Source organism: Leopardus geoffroyi, chromosome D4, assembly GCF_018350155.1.
Source record: "Leopardus geoffroyi isolate Oge1 chromosome D4, O.geoffroyi_Oge1_pat1.0, whole genome shotgun sequence".
In the NCBI taxonomy this organism is placed as follows: domain Eukaryota; kingdom Metazoa; phylum Chordata; class Mammalia; order Carnivora; family Felidae; genus Leopardus; species Leopardus geoffroyi.
Window position 1 is genome coordinate 78,654,957 of NC_059342.1, and position 22,543 is coordinate 78,677,499.

A 22,543-nucleotide genomic window follows, 5' to 3' on the forward strand; every position below is an offset into this window, starting at 1 on the left:
TCTGTGCAATAAAGCAAGAAAATGAAGTAAAAAGGCATACAACTCAGAAAAGAATAAATAAAAATTTCCCTATTGAAGATGACATGATTGTCTACATAGACTATCCCAAGGAATGTGAAAAGAAGAACAAGAAGAGGAAGAAGAAGCTAGAACTAATGAGTGAGCTCAATAAGTTGTCACAGAATATGAGATCAAGGTAAAAAAAAATTGTATTTATTTATACTAACAATGAACACGTAGATGCCAGAATTAATAATATGCTACCGTTTCCAATGACTGAAAAAAGAGGTTTAAGCATTACAAAACATGTATAGGACTTGATTACTGAATGCTACCCAATATAGAAGGAGGAAATCAAAGCTCTAGATAAACGGAGAGACATAGCACATTCGTGAATTGGAAGACTCCAGAAAGATGCTATTTCCCACAAATGGATACACAATTTTAACTCAATTTCTATAAAAATCACCCCAAGGTTACTTTGTAGATATAGACAAGATTATTTTTAAGTTCTGAAAAAAAGAAGAAGAAGATGGTAAGAATCCGTCTCCCTGATCTTCAGACTGACTATAATAAGCTACACCAATTCAGATAGTGTGGTATGGGCACAAGGATAGACACATAGATCAGTAGAACAGACTAGAGCACCTAGAAAGAGAACTACACAAATGTGCCCTACTGATTTTTGGCAAAGTTGTTATTTTAAGCCACTAAGTTCGTGGTCATTTGTTATGCCAGGAAGTGAAGATTAATACAGGGTCCTCACTAATTATTAAGATTATATAAATGGGTCCTGAGGCCAACCATTTGAGGACCACTCTCCTGTGATCTTGGGCAAATATTTTAAATTTTACTAGCCTCATTCAGCTTCCACCCCTGTAAAGTTAAGATAACAATTTTCCCAAAATAATAGGGCTTTCTGAGTACCAAATGAGATCATTCATTTAAAGTAGATAGCAAAAATGTTTGGCATTTGGTTAGTGCTAATATGTGTTAGCCATTATTATTGACAGAACTATAGTTGGTTAGATCAGAGTCACAGAGGAAAGAGGAGGGTAAAGAAAAGTACTAAAAATGAATAAACACAGTAAATAAAAGTCCTAAAAGTATCTTTTTCTTTAATGAACCAGATTTGACTGCAATAAAAATAAACTCTGTTGGGTGACCCTTCTCCTGAATCACTTTTTAGTGTTGTGAAAATATTGATCTGTTGAAGCAGGTTCTCCTCAAAGCGTATAAAATACTATAACTCTTCAAAAAACAACAACAGCAAAACTCACACCAACTCTTACTGATGTGAAATATATTGGCTGATCCTACACTTTTAATTTTATTTCATTTCTGCCCATCTTGGCAAATGTCTTGCATAAGAAAGGCCTGGCCTTTTCACAAATTATCCTGATGCTTAAGAGCACATTTTTCTGAGCCTGATCTTCTGTCTGCATGCCTTAGGACGGATAGACCCCCAAAGATCTCCTTTCTTAAAACCACTGGGTAGATCGAGAAAAAATGAAATATGGCCTTTTGTAGCAACGTGGATGGAACTGGAGAGTGTGATGCTAAGTGAAATAAGCCATACAGAGAAAGACAGATACCATATGGTTTCACTCTTATGTGGATCCTGAGAAACTTGACAGGAACCCATGGGGGAGGGGGAGGAAAAAAGAAAAAAAAAAAAAAGAGGTTAGAGTGGGAGAGAGCCAAAACATAAGAGACTGTTAAAAACTGAGAACAAACTGAGGGTTGATGGGGGGTGCGAGGGAGGAGAGGGTGGGTGATGGGTATTGAGGAGGGCACCTTTTGGGATGAGCACTGGGTGCTGTATGGAAACCAATTTGACAATAAATTTCATATATTAAAAAAAAAAAAACCCACTGGGTAGATCAACTGTCATCATCTGATCTTCGGGGATAGGGATGAACACGTTCTTGTAAAAGCGACCGGCTGGACCTCACAACCCAAAAAGCAAACATACTAACAAGAAACAGAATTAACATCTTTAGCCTTCCACTACCCCTTTTGATCTCAAAACCAAGTTCATGAGGGGGTGCTGTTCTTTATTCATGTCTCCAACCATTAAATATATTGAGCAGGTACCATGTGTAAAATACATTTCAAGGGGCGCCTGGGTGGCGCAGTCGGTTAAGCGTCCGACTTCAGCCAGGTCACGATCTCGTGGTCCGTGAGTTCGAGCCCCGCGTCGGGCTCTGGGCTGATGGCTCAGAGCCTGGAGCCTGTTTCCGATTCTGTGTCTCCCTCTCTCTCTGCCCCTCGCCCGTTCATGCTCTGTCTCTCTCTGTCCCCAAAATAAATAAACGTTGAAAAAAAAATTTTTTAAATACATTTCAAGTCCCTGGGAATGTGCCTCTTGCTGGTGTAGGTCTATAGTCCAATATTCACTATAGTCGAATCCTTATTCACGCACCACGCACCAGTAATTCAATTAAATATTCCATATAGCACTCTGTACCACCCAGGTCCTAAGACAGTGCGTGCTGGTTGTTATCATACAAAGTAAAGAAATGAATTCTTGTCATTCAGACGCTGTTCTGAGATTCTTCTTTTATAACTTGATCTAACCCAGCCCTCTCCTCCTTTCTCTGAGTTACTTTCTATCATATCAACCCAATTTTTTCCTCCTTCTGCTTCTTCATATCCTTTGGAGCTGTCTGAAATTATTTTCTCCACTGGTTCTTCTACTTGCTTATTGTCTATTACCCCCCAATTAACCATAAATTCCAGGAGAGAAGAGATGTCATATAACTTATCTCTGTAGCCACGTGCCCAGATCTCTATGTGCCATAGTTAGTGCTCAGAACACATGAGTGTATAGATAAGGGAATCATTTGCCAATCTCACTTCTTTTGGTCTGGAACTTCACTGCCCAATATGGTAGCCACACATGGTTGTTAAGTACTTGAAATGTGGCTAATGCAGAGTGAGATTATGTTCTAAGTAAAAAATACACATTGGATTCCAATGACTTGGTCCAAAAAAGCTTGTAAAATATTGCATTAATAATTTTTATGTTGGGGCGCCTGGGTGGCGCAGTCGGTTAAGCGTCCGACTTCAGCCAGGTCACAATCTCGCGGTCCGTGAGTTCGAGCCCCGCGTCGGGCTCTGGGCTGATGGCTCAGAGCCTGGAGCCTGTTTCCGATTCTGTGTCTCCCTCTCTCTCTGCCCCTCCCCCGTTCATGCTCTGTCTCTCTCTGTCCCAAAAATAAATAAACGTTGAAAAAAAAAAAAAAAATTAAAAAAAAAAAATAATAATTTTTATGTTGATTCTATGTTAAAGGAATACTATTTTGAATAGATTAGATTAAATAAATATATTATTAAATACGTTAAAAGTTAATTTCACCTTTTTTCAACCTTTTGGAGTGTGGCTACTAGAAAATGTAGAATTTCATATGTAGTTCACCTTTATAGCTCGTGTTATGTGTCCATTGGACAGCACTGGTCTACAATGGTAGCCATTGAAAACAAATTCCAAGAAATACAGAGATGTGGATAGGTTAATTACTACCAGGGCCCAGGAGAAGAAGGAAACATTTGGAATAAATTCAGATTCTGGCTCCAGGCAGCTTAGAGAATGATCATTCCAAATGAAAAGAGGTGGTACCTTTATGTCCAGTGAGGTGTTTAGTAGAAGCCAGACGCCGCACCCACAAGCCGCACTTTTGGGAAAAGTGGGCTAGGATTAAGGCTGCCACAACCACATTCCAGACCTCTTCAGAAACCGCATCCCTCCCCTTGATGTGTGACCCAAATACTATCAGGATGTTGGGCAGCGATTAATGGTGACAGTTTTACGAGCACAGTGGTGCATAGGGATACAGACAAGGAGCTCCCCAGCCGCTCAGGAGGGACTTTTAAAGGCCATTAAATCAATGCTGTGATATTTTATGTTTCACTCCAACGGTCCTGGCTTCAGACGGGCCAATTCAGAGAGGGATCTGTGTATGCATGCGTGAAGCTTCTCTAGAATTACAGTGGAAAGCTTTGATAACAGGCTGGTTCTGCTTTGCCTTAAACACGGGGCTTGGAGAACTTCTCAGGTAAGGAGCCTTGTCTTACGCAGTTTTCCCAGTGGAGAGAGGCTGCCTTTTGTTCAGGGTTCCTGATCTCTATTTTTTTCTTTGGACACTTGAAGTATGTGGACATCCGGAAAGCCAGGGATGGCTTTGGTTGATACGGCTCTGAGACTTTTCTCGACTACTGCTTTTATTTGTTATTTTTTTTTTTTACATTTATTTATTTTTGAGAGACAGAGACAGAGCACGAGTGGGGGAGGGGCAGAGAGAGAATGAGACACAGAATCCAAAGCAGGCTCCAGGCTCTGAGCTGTCAGCACAGAGCCCGACATGGGGCTCGAACTCACAGACCGTGAGATCATGAGCTGAAGTTGGACGCTTAACTGACTGAGGCACCCAGACTTCCCGTCGACCACTGCTTTTAAACTGCAGCGGGAGTGAAATTCCCCCACAGGAGAAACGGCTGATAACGCTCATGTTCTGCTTCCATCCCAGGTCTGGAGCTCAGGAATCTGTTTTTAAGCCCAAGTAATTCTGCTGCTGATGGTCTATGTAATTCACAGTGATCTGAGATATTTGCCTTCTAAGACAATGAGGGACTTGAAGTCCCCATAAGAAAAGGAGCTTGTCCGAATCTCCACTGAACCCCAACTTCTGGGGATGGTGTAGTCATGACGTTTTTAATGGCTCACTGAGACAAACCATGACCAGACTTTCGGCAGAACTGTTAAGCTAAATACTTGGGGGTGGAGGGCGGGTGGCACGTTATGATCTTCGGTGACTTCCCTGACTTGGAGGCTGATCCCACTCCTACCCTATGCTCAATTGTCTTTCAAAATAGAAGCTCTTTGTATGACCTCCCACTCCTCAAAACATGTGAAAGGGGACATTAAATGGTGCTTCCAGGAGACTGAGTTCAAGGGTAAAGTTAGATTTGGAAACTACTAGGTTTCAAAACCAAATAAGATTTTTGTTTCTTCATATATACTCTGTTCACTTATCGCAGGGCTTATCAGGGTCTTTAATACATTCATGGCATTCAATTAATTTAACCTCAGAAATCTCACAAAGCCCTAGGTAGGGAAACAACAAGGACTCTAGCATATTAAATGTTATAGTATTTTAATATTTATTACTTCTTGCAGTTGTGACCACTCTCATGTGAGGGAAGGGTTGCTACTAGGACCTTCCCCAGTTAATGGATGAGGGAAGCTAAGGTACAGGGGGTTAAGTCACTTACCCGGAAGCACAGAACTCACACTCAGGTCTTCAGCCATGAAATCTAGGATTTTTTCCCACTGTCCTGTGCACTGGGTTAGTGGAAAATTAAGGGGTCTTATTCAGGAAAGGGCACTTTCTATTTCGTTCTTCTCTCCAAATTACTTTGCACTTTTTTCCCCCTCCCAGACCCACCTAGAACCCTGCAAACAAAAACGTGCCAGTTTCAACACCCCAGATGTGAAATCTGTGGATGAATAGGTTCGCCACCTGCCTGCTCTCCACCCTTCACCACTGACTATGGATCCCATGCTTTCTTGATTGTCAATTAATATTTAACTTAAAAACAACACCAATACACACACACACACACACACACACACACACACACTAACAAAAAAACAAGAGCATGGAAAGTGCATGATGATTTCAGTGCTGACATTTCGGTGACCATTGTGACACCTCGGAACAGAGGAAAGTTGGGAATGAAGGGACCCTTCTCAGTGACCAACCCAAGCCTCAGACCCTCCATTCCTGTGAGGCTGGCAGTCTCCTCCACTCCAAATCCAGTCCAGTGAGAGTCAGATATGACCAAGAAACACAGTCCTTTTGGAACGTACCAGTGAGCAGCACCCAGGATCAAGCATGAGTTTCTGAAAGTATGTTGACAAGACACCAGCCACTTTGCGATAATGTGTGATGACGGATTGTCTCCTCCCCAGGTCTCTAACCATGGTGGCCTCCATGTTTCTGGCAGCCACACCACACAATGGAGTTCCCAATTTTTTTATTATAAAATGTTTTAGCATTTATTTTTGAGAGATAGAGAGAAACAGAGCGTAAGAGGGGAGGGGCAGAGAGAGAAGGGGACACAGAGTCTGAAGCAGGCTCCAGGCTCCGAGCTGTCAGCACAGAGCCTGATGTGGGACCCGAACCCACAATCCTCGATTGAGATCATGACCTGAGCCGAAATCAGGGGCTTAACTGACTGAGCCACCCAGGCGCCCCTGGGGTTCCCAATTTTTTGTCTCCTATGTACACGTATACCTCTGGCTGGTAGGCCTGAGTCAGAAGCATCATAACGTGGCAGTCTCTCTGGACCTAGATTCCCCATTTCTTTTTTATAGATTTCCATTTCCTTTTATTCTTGTATTTGTATGAGTACGTGTGCATTGTGTGTACATGAGTGTGCATATATGTGTGCAAGTGTGTGCGTGTGCCCCCACTGAGTGCACTGACGAGGAGAGACGTTTACTAGTTCGTTAGTGCCACGTCGTAGACTCGTGTTCTCTCTATATAAACACATTTCTGCAAATGACAAATGCACTCATTAATTATTCAAGACCACAGCTATCCTGGCATTCACCACTGGGAAGCCCTTGTAGAAGAAAGTAACAGACTTGCACAGGGGAAGCAGGACCCAGGGATATTCCCAAACACCCCCCACCATCTTATCTCCCGTTTCTACATCAAAGGAAACCACTGAGCGCTAACATTACAGACTAGTGCTCGATAGCACCATGGTTTAGATGCCCCTTGTGATGAAGAGCTGGCCACCTCGGGAGAGTTCCCCACTACTGTTTCAGGTTCTCTGTAACCGCTTCTGTTGGTCCTCAGTGGCTCTGTAGAGCTTTAAGGAGCTAACCTGTCCCTTCTACCTAATAGCATTTCCTATCTTTCCTCGGCCCCCGGCAGGAAGAAAAAAATTAAGTTTTAGAACATTAATAAACAACACCACTTTTCCTTTACAACGATCAGAGCTTATTAAGAAATGAGATTCAAGAAACACAGCAGTGAAACTAAAACCTCCCCGATTTGTTACTGACAAAGCTTATGTGGAAGGTAAACCAGGTCAGCAGTCATTAAGGGCTTTATTTTACCTCACCTCTGAATTAAATTTACCCACCCGTTGTATGCAGCACTGGGTCACTGAGTGCTCCCCATGTCCTGACCCCAATCTGGGCAGAGACTGCCTCTGTAAACTATCCACTGGGAAAAGGCAGACGTGTAGGTCCTGTGGACAGGGGCCGGCTCTACAAAGAGGTAGCTCAGAAGGGGACGAGATGAGCGAAGCCAGTGTTTTCCTCTCAGACAGCAACCATGTAAGTGAATACTTATCCTCTGGGGAAGAGGGAAAGTAAAACCAGAGAGAAACAGTAAGTCTCTTTCCCCCTTTTTTTTTTTTTTGCAATGGGATAAGATTTCCCTCCCTCGGCAGATACTTGAGTTGTAGAGAAGAGGAACATCCCTCCCCCTCCCTAGCGATTGATATCTCTTGTTCGGCTGGCCTCATTAACTCATAATCCTGGTTGACCTTCTCTGGAAGTCATTTGTGCTTCAAATTTCCCTTTTGCTTGTGAGCCTGAGAATAGATCAAACTATGATGTCTAGGCAGAGCAGGGTCCAGTTGAGGAAACTGAGGTCCAGAGTGATTAAGTGGCTCCTTCAGGATCACACATCCGCACATCAGACCCCTGCCTCCTCCCCATCAGGGTTCTTTTTTTGCCACAGCACCTCTCGCTGCCATGCTGGCTCCCCAGGTGAGGACCATTAGCAGGGCAGACTATTGTTACAGTATTATCTGTCAAATGAAATAATGATTCTGAGATTCTGGCAGCCTGAGCCAGATGAAAACTGGCAGCCCCAGGAGGAGAGAGTATTTGACTCAGCACAGTCCCTTAACCATCCTGTCTTCTACTTCCTCCTTGCCCGGCACAGGGGGAGAGTGGTGATCTGTCTGTATTGCCTTGGCAAACGAGCAGATGTTGAAAGCAAGCTGAGAACTGACGACCGGAAAAGCAAAATGGGGGAGGAGTCTGTATTCTAAAGGAAGATTTTAATTTGATCAAAGGGGAGGAAAATGAGAACAAAGGGATAAAAATGAGACAAAATGGTTTAAAGAGGGGGAAAGTTTCACTGTGCCAGAGCCCGGGAATAAGAAAATAGGGAAAGGTGATCATCCCTCATTAATGGAATCCCATGCCTTGCACACCCTTGGCGGGTGACATCCATGAGAATCTTGTTCAATTGGCCTGGTTTTGCAGCCAATCGGAAGTGAAGCGCTCAACGTGATCTATTTTAAATGTATTGCAGCTGAATTATTTAATTCGAAATTTAGCTGGTGCCACAGGCACTGGAGCGGGAGCAAGAAGAATGAACAAAATTATTTCATCGGAAAACGGTTTAATTTTTAATTATGAGAGGGAGCACTTTGGGGGAATGAGGTGATTGGTCCATGAAAGCTCTGTCTCCTGGATTCATGTGGAGTCATGACAAGCACTTCAGCGTATTTAATTATCCTGTCCTGGTGTCTGTCCACTGATTCTGGGAACTAACAGGGAGAAGAGGCACAAACAGCAGAATTATAATAATAACAATGATAATTGCAACTCATGTTTGTGTGGAGGAAACTTCCATTGATTTGCTTGTTATAGATACCATAAGGTAACCTTGAAGTCTTTTTGTCTTTTTGTATGAAAAGAGGAAAGGTTACAAAGCCCTGTGCAATAGTAGAAAGCACACTTGGGCTGGGAATGAAGAATACAGTATCCTCTCTTTATTATTGCCACGGTAACTATAATCATGCAACCTTGAACAGGTCACTTTACCTCCCTATGTGTCTGGGGACTTTTGTGATCCCTTTCAACGTTAAAATGTGCCTCTCCTATGTGACTCTAAACCAGAATCTGTTCTCTGTAGATGAGGCTCTTTGGGAATCCAATCCATTCTACTAAATATCATTCTTATAATGCATCATTTAATAACTCTTTACTAAGCAGTATGTGGTCCATATGACTTCTCAGAGTCAGGCAGACTTGGATTTGAATTCAAGTTATGATAGTTCCTAGCCTGGTACTCCTGAGCATGTTAGTTGATTTCTCTGAGCCAAAATCTTCCCAAAATAGGGAGAATGGTAGTGTAGCTGACTCTTGAACAATGCAGGGGTGTGGGGTGTCAACACTCCATGCAGTTGAAAATCCACATGTAACTTTCGAGTCCCCCAAATTCAACCACTAATAGTCTTCTGTGACCAGAAGCCTTACTAATAACATAAACAGTCAATGAATACCAATTTTGTATGTTCTATGAATTATATACTGTATTCTAATAATAAAATAGAGAAAAAAGTTATTAAGAAAATCATAAGGAAGAGAAAACATGTTTTTAGTACTGTACCGTATTTATTTTAAAAATTCATACAATCAACAAACTAAAAGACAACCTACTGAATGGGAGATGACATTTGCAAGTGACATATCCAATAAAGGTTCAGTATCTGAAAGGTATAAGGAACTTATACAACTCAACACCAAATCATCATCATCATCATCTAGTTAAAAAGCAGGCAGAAGACATGAATGGACATTTCTCCAAAGAAGACATACAGTTGGACAACAGACACGTGAAAAGATGGTTAACATTACCAGTCATTAGGGAAATGCAAATCAAAACCATAGTGAGATATCACCTCACACCTGTCAGAATGACAAAAATCAAAAACACAAGAAATAGCAAGTGTTGGTGAGGATGTGGAGTAAAAGGAGCCCTTGTGCACTGTTGGTAGGAATGCAAACTGGTGCAGCCACCGTGTAAAACAGTACAGAGGTTCCTTAAAAAGTTAAAGATAGATTACCATATGAACCAATATTTCCACTACTGGGTATTTATGTAAAGGCTACAACACATTGATATATGCACTGCTGTGTTTATTGCAGCCTTATCTACAATAGCCAAATTATGGAAGCAGCTCAAGTGTCCATCAATAGATGAATGATAAATAAATGGTACGCACACACAAACACACACACACATATGCACACACAATGGAATATTACTCAGCCATTAAACAGAATGAAATCTTGCTATTTGCAACAACATGGATGGATCTAGAGGACATAATACTAAGTGAAATAAATAAGAGAAAGGCAAATGCCTTATGATTTTACTTACATGTGGAATTTAAGAAATAAAACAAATAAGGGGCACCTGGGTGGCTCAGTCAGTTAAGGATCTGACTTTGGCTCAGGTCATGATCTCACAGTTCAATTCGTGAGTTCAGGCCTGCATTGGGCTCTGTGCTGACAGCTTAGAGCCTGGAGCCTGCTTCATTTCTGTATCTCCCTCTCTCTGCCCCTCCCCAACTCGCACTCTGTCTCTCTCACTTAAAAATAAACATGAAAAAACAAGTTTAAAAAAAAAAGAAAAAGAAATAAAACAAAGAAACAAAGATAAGAAAAGAGCCAAACAAACAGACTCTTAACAATAGACAACAAATTGATGGCTACCAGAGGGGAGATGGGTGGAAGGATGGGTGAAATAGGTGAGGGGGATTAAGAGTACACTAGTATACTTACCATGGGGCACCTGGGTGGCTCAGTCAGTTGAGCATCCAGCTCTTGATTTCAGCTCAAATCATGATTCCAGGGCCATGGGATCAAGCCCTGCATTGGGCTCCATGCTGACTGTAGAGTATGCTTAAGATTCTCTCTCTCTCTCTCTCTCTCTCTCTCTCTTTCTCTCTCTCTCTCTCTGCCCCTCCTGTTTGTGTGCACACACATGCATGCTTGCTCTCTCTAAAATATATATATATTATATATATATTATATATATATATAAAATATATATAATATATGTATATTATAAAAATATATATTAATATAAAAATGTTATAAGAAATATATATATATTCTTATTATAAAGAGCACTGAGTAATGTGTAGGAGTGATGAGTCACTATATTATACACCTTAAACTAATACAACATTGTATTTTAATTATTCTGGAATTAAACGTGTGTTTAAAATATTTATAAGTGGATTGTGCAATTCAAACTCCTGTTGTTTAAGGGTCAGTTGTACTTGCTTCAAGGTTTGTGGTAAAAATTAAATGATGTTGTCCTTGTAAAGTACTTAAAAGTGAAGTTCAGTAAATACTAGTTTTATTTGTCATTGGCATCATCATCCCCATCACCATCATCACCATCACCATTATCATCATCATCATCAGTAATATCATCACCATCAGCATCATCATCCCCATCACCATTATCATCATCGTCACCATCATCATCAGTAATATCATCACCATCATCACCATCATCATCACCATCACCATCATCATCATCATCATCATCGCCATCACCATCATCATCATCATCGCCATCACCATCATTGTCATCATCATCAGTAATATCACCATCATCATCATCACCATCCCCATCACCATCATCACCATCACCATTATCATCATCATCACCATGACCATCATCACCATCATCAGTACTATCATCACCATCATCATCATCACCATCCCCATCACCATCATCACCATCACCATTATCATCATCATCGCCATGACCATCATCACCATCATCAGTAATATTATCACCATCACCATTACCATCATCACCATCACCACCATCATCATCAGTAATATCATCACCATCATCACCATCACCATCACCATTATCATCATCATCGCCATGACCATCATCACCATCATCAGTAATATCATCACCGTCACCATCATCATCGCCATCACCATCATCACTATCCTCATCAGTGATATCATCACCACCATCATCATCACCATCACCATCACCATCACCACCATCATCACTATCACCATTATAACATGCTAGGTTCTCTCATAGACATTGGGAAAATGGAGCTGAATAAGATGTAGTTCCTATTACCAAAGGGACATTAATAGTCTAAGGAAAATAGACACAAACTGTAAATGTTGTCATTCAGGTTTGAACAAGGGACTCTAAGACTATAGAAGAAGAATGGGAAACTGTGGCCCATGGAGATCACATGACTTGCCCAAGAACATCCAATGCGTTATGCATAGTGCTGGAACAAGAAGCCCAGCATTCTGTCCTCATTGAAAATAAACACAACCTCCCCCCGCCAAAAAAACCTTTATAAGAAGATATTTCAAGAAACTAAATGAAATTAACGTCCTGAGTCTAACCTCTGCAAATTGTCCAATAGTCTCTTCTATTTTCCCACACCTCGGGGACTATCAAACAAAGATTTGTACTATTTTCTATTCACAACTCAGTTTTAAATCAGTAACAAATGGTGCAAAACATGGTACATTTATATACATATGTGTAATCTCGTGTGAATGTGTAAGTACAAATATTCAGAAATGTGTGTCTGTAAGCACATGTAGCTGTATATAGCGATGCATACTTGATCCCTATGCACAAACATTAGTCTGTTTGTGGATAGCCCATGTGCACATCCATATGTGACCATGCATATATTTATACACAGGCATGCATGTGTTCAAACATACATCCACACAGATACATATGCACAGAGGGTGTTTTGACAACACTGTGAACAGCTCCAGCAGCAAACACCGTGGAGATTCCTATAATTTAATTCAGCAATTGTCAGGAAACTTTGATTCTTGTTCGGGAGGAGCTGGGATCTCCAGCTGCACTGGAGCCTTAGCTCTCAATCATCTTAAGTCAATTAAAACAATGCTTTAAAGCATCAGGCTTCTGCCTTAACTGCACATCTAAAATATAAAGTTTGTACTTCGTCCCAAGTAAATCAGAGAATCCTAGATCAAGAATAGAACTTGACAATGGGTCTCAAGTGCTATAACAACTGCAGGAGCATGCTTGAGATGCCCATCACTCATTCTCAGTCCCAGAGACTCTAAGTCCAGACCCAGGGGTCTATGTTTTACAAGCCTCATCGGGGGCTTAGATGTGGTGGTTTGTGGAATATCTTTTGAGAAGGACTGCATTTGAGATGATCTAAGCCTCCTTATTTTGCAAATGTAGATAGCGATCCCAGATGGTGATGTGACTTTCCAAAGTTCTGCTGTTGTTAATGGCAAGATGGGATTTGCAACACAGACCTTGTGCCCATTTCTCAGCAGGTTTGTGTATGGTGTTACTATTTTACCTGTGCAAGTCCCTCATCTTCCAACAGGGTTTTAAGCTTCCCAGGGTAACCTCTTTCTCCTCATTCTCTCTTTCTATTTCTCCCTCTCTCATTTCTATCCCTATCTCTATCTCTATCTCATCTCTATCTCCAGTATTTGAATACACATGGTAAACCAAATGAAGAGAGCAAAACGTGGAGAAATGCATAAGAAAAATAGCTTGGTGGAAAAGGGGGTGGCCTGCATCTGGAAGAGAGTGAATAGTTACTGAGTTTCTATTTTGTGACAGGCAGTTTGTTAGAGCTTTCTATCAGCTAGAACTACGATTGCCTGCAAGTAACCGAAAGCCTAACCAGAGGGCTAAAACTAATAGAAATTTATTTTCGTTGGTCAAATATGGATCCAGAGTAAGGGCTTGACAGTATGGAGACTGGTAGCTGTATGTTAATAGTTCTGTTTGCCATTTCCTTGTCACCTCCTAGTCACAAGATGGTTGCTGCAGCTCCACCCATTGCATTTGAAATCAAGGCAAGAAGAAGGCTGGCTAGACATACCAGTTTCATTTTTCCTTTTTATTGAGGAACAAAAGTTTTCCTAGAAAATTTCATGAGGCTTTAGATTATGTATAACCGGGGAAATATTTAGCTGGAAGATTGTTCTGAGAAGTAAAATGGCTTATTTGTTGTTAGCAAAGACGAAGAAGGATCGGCTTTGGGATATTTTGCATCTTCACACTTATATCATGATGGAGAAGGGAAGGAATAATCCATGTGATATAAAGACAAAACAGTCGGCCCTTCTTTGCCAATGTTTTGTAGGTGATGATGGGAAAATTGTGTTTTCATGCAGCAGGCAGCATTCCAAATTTACTTTACATACCAAGAACTGAACAAATTTCCTTTACATACCAAGAACTAGGTGCTGTAAATATAAGATAGAAATAGACATGATTCAAGCAATGGTTACACTTAAGGACCAACCATGGGAGCAACATTGAAATTCAATATAACATGTGCTACAATGGAAACAAAGTGTTCTATTTTTGCATGCCATTTGCATGCCCCTCTAAGCCTTGATTTGCTCTCCCTATGTCTTAGGACAAAGAACTAAACCCCACAAAGTTCAATATGATCAAAACTGGGACCACCTTACCAGACTCATCCCTTCTCATTCTGGGCACACATCCATCACAAGCTTTCTGTAATTACTGTAATGGGCCAAGCTTCTTTGTACCTCAGGCCCCTTGCACATGCCATTCCCTCTGTTTAGAATTATGTTTTACCCACCTCAACACACTTCACCTATCAATCTCTATTCATTCAATCTCAGCCCTCATATGATATCTAGCCCCTTTGACTAGACCATATCCCACCCTTCTAACACTCATAGTGCCTGTCACATTTTGCTAGTATATGCTTGTGTGACAATTTGATTGATATATATTTCTTGCCCTATATTTTAGACTCTGTGAGGGAAGGGGCTATGTGTACTTGGATAACCATTTCACCTCCAGCACCTAGCACATAGTAGGTACTCAGTAAACATCTCTTAAATTGATGGACACATGAATGAGTAGAATGAAGCCTCAAGTTCTGTTTAGGCTCCATGAGGTCTATAGCATTTGAACTTGTCCTCCTCGATCCTTTATTGTACCACCTCTTAAATAGATAGGACACAGTGATGATCGCTCAGGGGTTTCCCAGCTTTATTTTTTACTGAGACCTACTCCTGAGCTCTGACTCCAACGCTGCCTTTCTATGTGACCCTGGGCAACACGCTTAACCACTCTCAGTCTCAGTCCCCTTCTCTGTGAAACCAGTAGAGATGATCTCTAAGGTTCCTTCCACACCTGAAACATCAGTGAGTTTTTGAAACTCCAGAAGGAACATGAAAACCACAGGATGAGAGCCGGAGGGATTCTGCTGAGTTGTGGGTTTTGCAGGTGTATCTCAGCAGGTTCCCGGGAGCCATTCTTGAAAGGACTCAGCGTGTTACCTGGACTAATTTATAAAGGAAATGAAAAGGAAATGGACTCGTTATAATGAACACCATTAATTCACCACTCCAGACTTCACTGTTTGAACAGCGAGTATCAAGCCATTCAATTGTCATCTGTCGATTGAATTCTGCTATTTTGCCTGTTGGAAATGACCGGCCAACACAACAGCGTGCAGACAACGACATGACTACTAATTAGCATATATATTGTTTGTCCTGGTATAAATTTATGGCAAACAGAAATATTTTACACTCCAGTAAAGTTAATAAATGAAGCTTTGGGCTATAAAAATTTCATGTTCCTTTGTGCAAAGGTCAATTATAAATAGTTAAGCACATATTCATTCAAAAGTGTGAGGCCTCGCAGCCAGGAGAATGAAATATATTCTGGTCAATTTACACTCTGGCTGGACTTGCCTCTCATTTTATAGCTTTGATGACGTCCCTCTTTGCTGGTCCACACTGGCTGGTTCCTAAAGAACTCCCCTGGCTAGAGAGACTGAATGAAATGAGTATGTACATGTTCCCAGGTCTGGTTTGACACCCACAGTGTATTCAACAAATGTTGGTTTAAACTGAAGGGGACAGCCCATGTGAGAGAAGGAGGAAGGGATCCAGAGCAACTCCTAAAACGCTTTGCTCATGGCAAGAACACTGGATAGATAGGGGTTCTGGTCCCAGTTCTGCTACGAATCCACTAAGACACCTTGGCAAAGTGACTTTCTCCTCTCCAGGTCTTTTTTTTTTTTTTCCTCTCCAAATGAAAAGAATGGATTGTATCAGTATTCCAGTAATCTATGGCTCCATAAAAATTACCCAAAGGTAGGTTGGTTTGTTGTTTTTAAAACATTGATCATTTTCGTACATCTCGTGCTTTTGTGGTGAGGAAATTAGACTGGGCTCCATAGCAGATGCTTCTCTTCTGTCTCAGTGGAGACCGTAGTATTTCCCTGGCAGACGGGCTGGTGTGGAGAGTGCAAGACACCTACTTTCATTTGTCTGGTGCCTTGGGACCATGGCTAGAAGGCTGTGCTCCGCTGAGACTGCTGACTGGAGCACCTATGGGTGCACACCCTTCCAGCACGGCATTAGCGGGATCATCAGACTTGGCATATGGCACCTCAGGGCTCTAAGAGAGTTTTCCAAGGGGCAGGAGGTGGATGCTGACAGTTTCTTACAATCCGCACCCAGAAAACTGGCATGGCACCATTTCTGCCACATTCTACTGCAGAAAGCGATCGTAGGGACTACCCACATTCAAGTAGAGACAACATAGACCCTGCTTCTTGATGAGAGCAAGATCAAAGATCTTTCAGCCACCTTTAAGCTGCCACCATCTATGCTTTTGATTTTGCTCCATATTGAGAAGTGTTACATGGAAAAGGATTTGGTGGATAAGTAAACTGAGGAAGTTGAACCATTGTTTTTAAACAACCAGACACCTCAGAGTCTTTTACTTATCCTTCACTCTCTCAACACTTACTGTTCACTTGTGAGGCTACAAAAAATGTAGCAGTGAACAAAATGGAACTTACCTTCTAGGGAGGAGGGGGAGTTAGGCAATAATAAACGCATAATGTCTGGTCCTGGTAGGTATGTATTAGGAAAGCAAGCTGCAGTGACAAAATTTACATTTTCAGACGGGGCAATTAGATGGGTTGAGAAAAGCATATGTCAGGAGTAGCTGAATAGTTAGAATGGAAGCCATACAGAGAATCTGCACCGTACCAACAGCAGGGTCCGAGGCCCTCGGGGTGGGTGGGTTATTGGTTGAAATGGCTGGGATGGCCATTTGAAAGAGAACCTAAGAGCATAGCGTTGACTCAGAGAAGTAGGCAGGGCCTTGGGGAGCCAGGAAAGACTTAGGAATTTATGGAAAGGGTAATGGAAAACAACTGGAGGTTCCTGGGTAGAGGTAGGATACAGTTTGACTTTCAAAAGAGCTCTCTGCCTGCTCTATAGAGAATAAACAATGAGGAGTAAACACGTAGAGGACTGGCTAAGAAGTCATTGCAGTATTCGAAGTGAGAGATGATAACGTTGGCACGACCAGTGATGGAAATGAGACTAGGAAGTAGGCGCACTCTCTCCTCAGATGAGTGTATTTTATTTATTTTTTTTTTTAATTTTTTTTTTCAACGTTTATTCATTTTTGGGACAGAGAGAGACAGAGCATGAACGGGGGAGGGGCAGAGAGAGAGGGAGACACAGAATCGGAAACAGGCTCCAGGCTCTGAGCCATCAGCCCAGAGCCCGACGCGGGGCTCGAACTCACGGACCGCGAGATCGTGACCTGGCTGAAGTCGGACGCCTAACCGACTGCGCCACCCAGGCGCCCCAGATGAGTATATTTTAAAGATGGCTCCCAGGCCCTTGGGAAAGACATTTCTGGGTTATAAAACTTGCAACAGTCTGGGAGAAGATTTACATCTCAAAGGGACAGAGAAAGAATTTAAGACTGGAAGTTTTCTGAAGCAAACGCTCTACGAAAAGGCAGGTCGTGTTCAGGAAGAAACCTGTCGAAGGCTTAGTTAGACTAGGGGCAGTGTTAAGACTGCCTGCTCACTCTGTCATCTGCTGCTTCCAGGTTCGGAAACTTTGGCACTTGACATGGAATCTCAGCAGCCTGGGGATGTTCTACTACAGACTGCAAGACCCTGCACAATTACACTAAATTATCTTTGTCTCCACTTGTTAATTCTTCTACCCCAAAGCCTTTGCATGCTGCTTCTTTTTTTTTTTTTTTTTTTTTTTGTTTCCGGAAAGGATCTTCTACCAGATCTTGGGGTGTCTGACCTCCTTATTTCCTGCCAGTCTTCAGTCTTAGTGAGGCCTACCCTGATCACTGTATTTAAAGCAGCAACTGTCCCTCTGCTGTCCTCTCTCCCCTTTATCCCTTATGTACTATTTCACTTATTTATTACATTTCTTGTTTATGATCTGTCTCCTTCTGCTGGAATGGCAGCTTTATGGGCCCTATAATGCAGCCCGTCATAGAATTACTTATGATAAGAAGAAATTTAAAATTAAAAACACTGTAAGGACAACATTAGAGGAAGCGTCAAGGAAGCTGATGCCTCTACTCAGAGGAATAGTATGCAGTCACTTAAATTATGTTTATAGAGAGAATCTATCAGGAAAGCATGCATATAGAGAGGATAGTTTAAAAGGTTCACATAAGTGCTATCTTATAAACACCAAAATTAAAAAAAATAACTATGAATAGAAAAAAACACTGGGAGGAAATGTGTCATGGCATTCATAGAGATTATCTTTAGGTGATATTATATCTATACTTATATATGTATATTTATATCTAGATAAAAAGATGCCTATCTGTATTTATGTAGATATATAATGTTTTATTCTTTTCTTAACTTTAATGTTTTTTTCATTTTTAATATGTTTTTAATTTATTTTTGGGAGGGAGACAGAGCATGAGTGGGGGAGGGGCCGAGAGAGGGAGACACAGAATCTGAAGCAGGCTCCAGGCTCTGAGCTGTCAGCACGGAGCCCGACGTGGGGCTCAAACTGGTGAACCACGAGATTGTGACCTGAGCTGAAGTCAGACACTTAACTGACTGAGCCACCCAAGCGCCCCTAATGATTTGCAACTTTTAAATAATGAGCAGGTTTGTTTTTAGTATGGAAACGTAAAATATTTAAAAAATTAAAGAGTCTATAAGACTCTTAAGATTATAAACTTCTGGTCCCAAATTTGGGACACATCCATGTCATCCAAACTGCCTTGGTGCTTATAATGAGCCATGTCTTAAAATTTTTTAAGTGATTTATTTATTTTGAGAGACAGAGCCCAAGCAGGGGAGGAGCAGAGAGAGGGAGAGAGAGAGAGAGAGAGAGAGAGTGAGAGAGAGAGAGAGAGAGAGAATCCCAAGCAGGCTCCGTGCTATCAGCATGGAGCCCGATACGGGGCTCGAACTCAAGGACTGTGAGCTCATGACCTGAGCCGAAACCAAGGTCGAATGGCTAACCTACCGAGCCACCAGGTGCCCCTAATGGGCCACGTCTTGATGTGTATGAGGTATTGAGAACAGAGAAAGCTGAAGCCTATCTTTTGAAAAACTCCCATGGAGCAGTTTGGGGACAGAAGCATGCCCACAGGGTGCTTGGGGGACCCTGCATACCACAGAGAGGAGCTGGGTACGCAATGCAGCAGGTATTATCAATATTAGCCCAGTAACTAGGCAACTAAAAGATTTCTAAAGAAAGCACAGCATCACGCGATATGCAGGGATGTGTTTTAAGGAGACACGGTGGGGATTAACAGCCCTGTGATTCATGGAAACAGCAATTTGTCACCGGCGCTATCTGCAGCCGGTAGGGGACAAAGGTAAAGACGATGCAGAACTGTGCCAAGGAGCTGAGTGATAAGCACAGACGGGCAAAGCACCAGCATGACTTTGCTTTAATTATTCTGAGCCTTCCTCTGAGCAAAGTCTGGGGGCATTGTTGTCCCACTTTGCTTTGTTTTCCTGTTTGTTTTTAAACACTGAAGTCAGTTTTTCTAGGCTGTCTCCTTGGACCAAAGGGAAGACTCTTGTTTTATTGCATACCTACTAGGTCCAGCCGTTAGCTACAGTGGTATCTTTTAAACCTCTCCGTTACCAGCAGCATGGGCATTACTGTTATTCTTATTTCAGACATAAGTAAATTAAGATTTACCAGAGGTGATGGTGCAGTTTTGTCACAAGATTATACATTAGTAGCTGTAGGCTCTTTGTTTACAATTCCTGTCTACCCAGACTTCCTTAATGTCCGCATCTACATTGCCAATTAAGTTATACTTGTGTATCGAGTGTTTCCTCTGGAGCTGGGTTCAGAGAGACCTCCAAACCTGTTGCTCAGAGTTGGAGAATTACAGACGATTGCAAAAGGAACCACAGCGTTTGGTGTTGGGTCTGTCAGTTGTCCAGGCTGCACACTGATGTGACAAGTTCACAGGCTTCTCCGCGCTCGATTTTCTAGCAAAATGGAAAATGCAATTACAGTATTCCATAAAACATCGTTGTTGGTTCAAATATAATTAAGCATCTTATTAAATCACTATTTTACCGAGTGGGATGCAGAGACTCTCCAGGGCTTCCTTAGAGAAAAACAGAGGCTGCTCTGAAAGGGTGGGGAGGGGGGCGGGGCAGTGCATCTCCAGGGAGTTATAGTTAATAACCAGAGTTCTTAGGACAAAGTGCTGCAAGGCGACTCCCTTATAGGGCAGACTCTCTTATTAAGAGTTTAATGGTAAAGTTGACTGAAGCTGACTCTTTCCATTACAATAGCTTTGGAATTTATTTCCTGGGGATCCACTTTCACTGCTTGACATTAAGGAAGTTGGCTGCAGGGAGAAGATCCAGGAGGTGAAACACCACTTGGGGAGATACTTACCTTGTCAAGGAGAATAAAAGAAACCTCCATTAGAAAGAACCATAAGGACTGAGCATTTACTGTGCACCTACTATGCTCCAGGCACTGGGTAAGGATATTGTCCATTTTATTTAGAGAGAAAGAAGGTGAGCTATTAATGTCCACGAACAGACTCACATGTCACTGAGCTTCTTTTCTGTGCCAGGCACTGTGCAAAGGTACTGATCAGGCAGTTTCTCACTGATGGCCACGACAGCCTGAAGAGGCATTTAGCAGGTGAGGAACCAGATCACAAAGAGATTAACAAATTGCCTGTGCCACGTGGCCAGTAAATAGGAGATATGCTATTGATTTCCAGAATCTTCATCTTTGGCCACTGTTTTTAATTGGCAGCTAAGAAAACTAAAGCTCAGACACTAAAGAACTTATTCCACACTAGAAAACACCTCATGCAACATTACAAGTTTAAGGGAAGACGAACCTCATTTCAAAACCTAGTGCTGTTCTAGGATTGTAGGCAATTTCCTTTGCCTTTCTGAGGCTCTCACCAACGTTACTGACACAACAGTAGTCGTTAGAGTCATGCAAAGGACTTGCTGAAAAGTCCAGATGGCTTGGTTCTACCCCCAGGGTTGTTGATTCAGTGTGTCTGGGTGGGCCAGAGCAGTTGCATTTCTAGCAAGTTCCCGTATGACACCGATACTGCAGACTGGGGACTCCACCTGGACAAACCCCACTCTGCCTTCTCAGAATTCAAACTCTGGTTGTCCCTGGACTTAAAGATAGACTTGGCTGTAGTATCTGGGACATTGATGTTGGAGACTTGGTCTGATCCTTCCTTCTTCCTTGCCTGGTTGTGTGGTCTTAGGCAAACTTACTGGTTCTTCTGAGCCTCATACTGCTTCCTTTGTCACCACCCTGCTGATGAGGATTATAGGGAGTGTTGTATTGGAAAGTATCTAGCCTATGATCTAGCTAAAATATTCAATAGATACCGATTGTCAACATTAGAAAATTATCAAGATTATTTCCATGGTGCATGGCTTCAGACTTTCTTTACTTTTTTATTCACTAAATATACCAAGCGCTGCAACATTTCTTGCAATATTTTCATTTCTTCAGTCTCTGTATTCCTAATTACCAAAATATGCTGTAGGTCCACTGTAAACCATACAGAGCAAACCCTGCACCTACACCTCCCATCATTATTGCTGGAGAAATATTACATATGTAGTTTTAGTTCAGAAGTCATAATTCACAGAATCCCCTAGAAGACAAGGTTCTAAGTGTTTTTGAATCTTAAGTTTCTGTAACCATCAAGGACCAGGAATCACCAGGGAGGAAGCCCAGAGATAAAAGTCAAGTTGGAAGACAGGTAAGTCCTTAATGCCAGAGGGACTGTGTCTCAAATTGAGAAGCTTCTCACCCTCTTCCATTAAGAAGGCATTGCTAGTGAATCTACATTAATAACTGTTGGCCAAACCAGTTAGAAACTCTATCGGATTAAAAAATATCCTTTAGTAGTTAAGATAAAACCTTACCTCTCCCAGCCCGCTCAACCCCAAGCAGAAGCCACTAAATACTACCTTCTTTCTGTCTCATCTTTTGTTCAAGTTGAAAATCAGTCCATCTGGTTCACCCTGAATCCTGAGCTGCATATTTTTAGCAGCATAAGAACCTATGTTGCCAGCATTGCTGGGAAAAAGGCAGAGCCCACGGTGTTCTCTAGCCAGGAGGAGGGCAGGAGGCTCAGAGGAGTTGAGCGCCTGAAGCTTGGATGGTTCACCAGCCTTGATTCTTAACTAAGGAGCATGCTGGCTGGTGCCATGACCGAAGGACCGTGGGCCAGGAGTTAGAATTTCCAAACAGGAACTCTGATCTCAGGCCACCAATTCTTTAATGATCAAGATCAGTGTGGGAAGAAGGTTCAGAGTAATAAAGAGGGCTCTCATGTACTATTATTGTAATTAATACCAAGCAGTATCTATTAAGGAATGGACATGTCAT

General features: G+C 41.9%; 1 long non-coding RNA gene across 4 annotated transcripts in view; it reads right to left on the bottom strand.

The window, feature by feature from the left end:
* Positions 1-8,431: 8,431 nt before the first annotated feature.
* The window catches only part of LOC123593260, a 54,926-nt gene continuing 40,814 nt past the window's right edge, over positions 8,432-22,543 (bottom strand). For 3 of the 4 annotated variants that reach the window (XR_006710217.1, XR_006710215.1, XR_006710214.1), the window contains 2 exons: positions 19,841-20,139; positions 13,713-15,159 (listed from right to left, as the gene is read on the bottom strand). This is a non-coding gene — a long non-coding RNA (uncharacterized LOC123593260). Of the gene's footprint in view, positions 8,584-13,712; positions 15,160-19,840; positions 20,140-22,543 lie in introns of those variants that run through there. The other variant, XR_006710216.1, reaches the window with a different exon arrangement.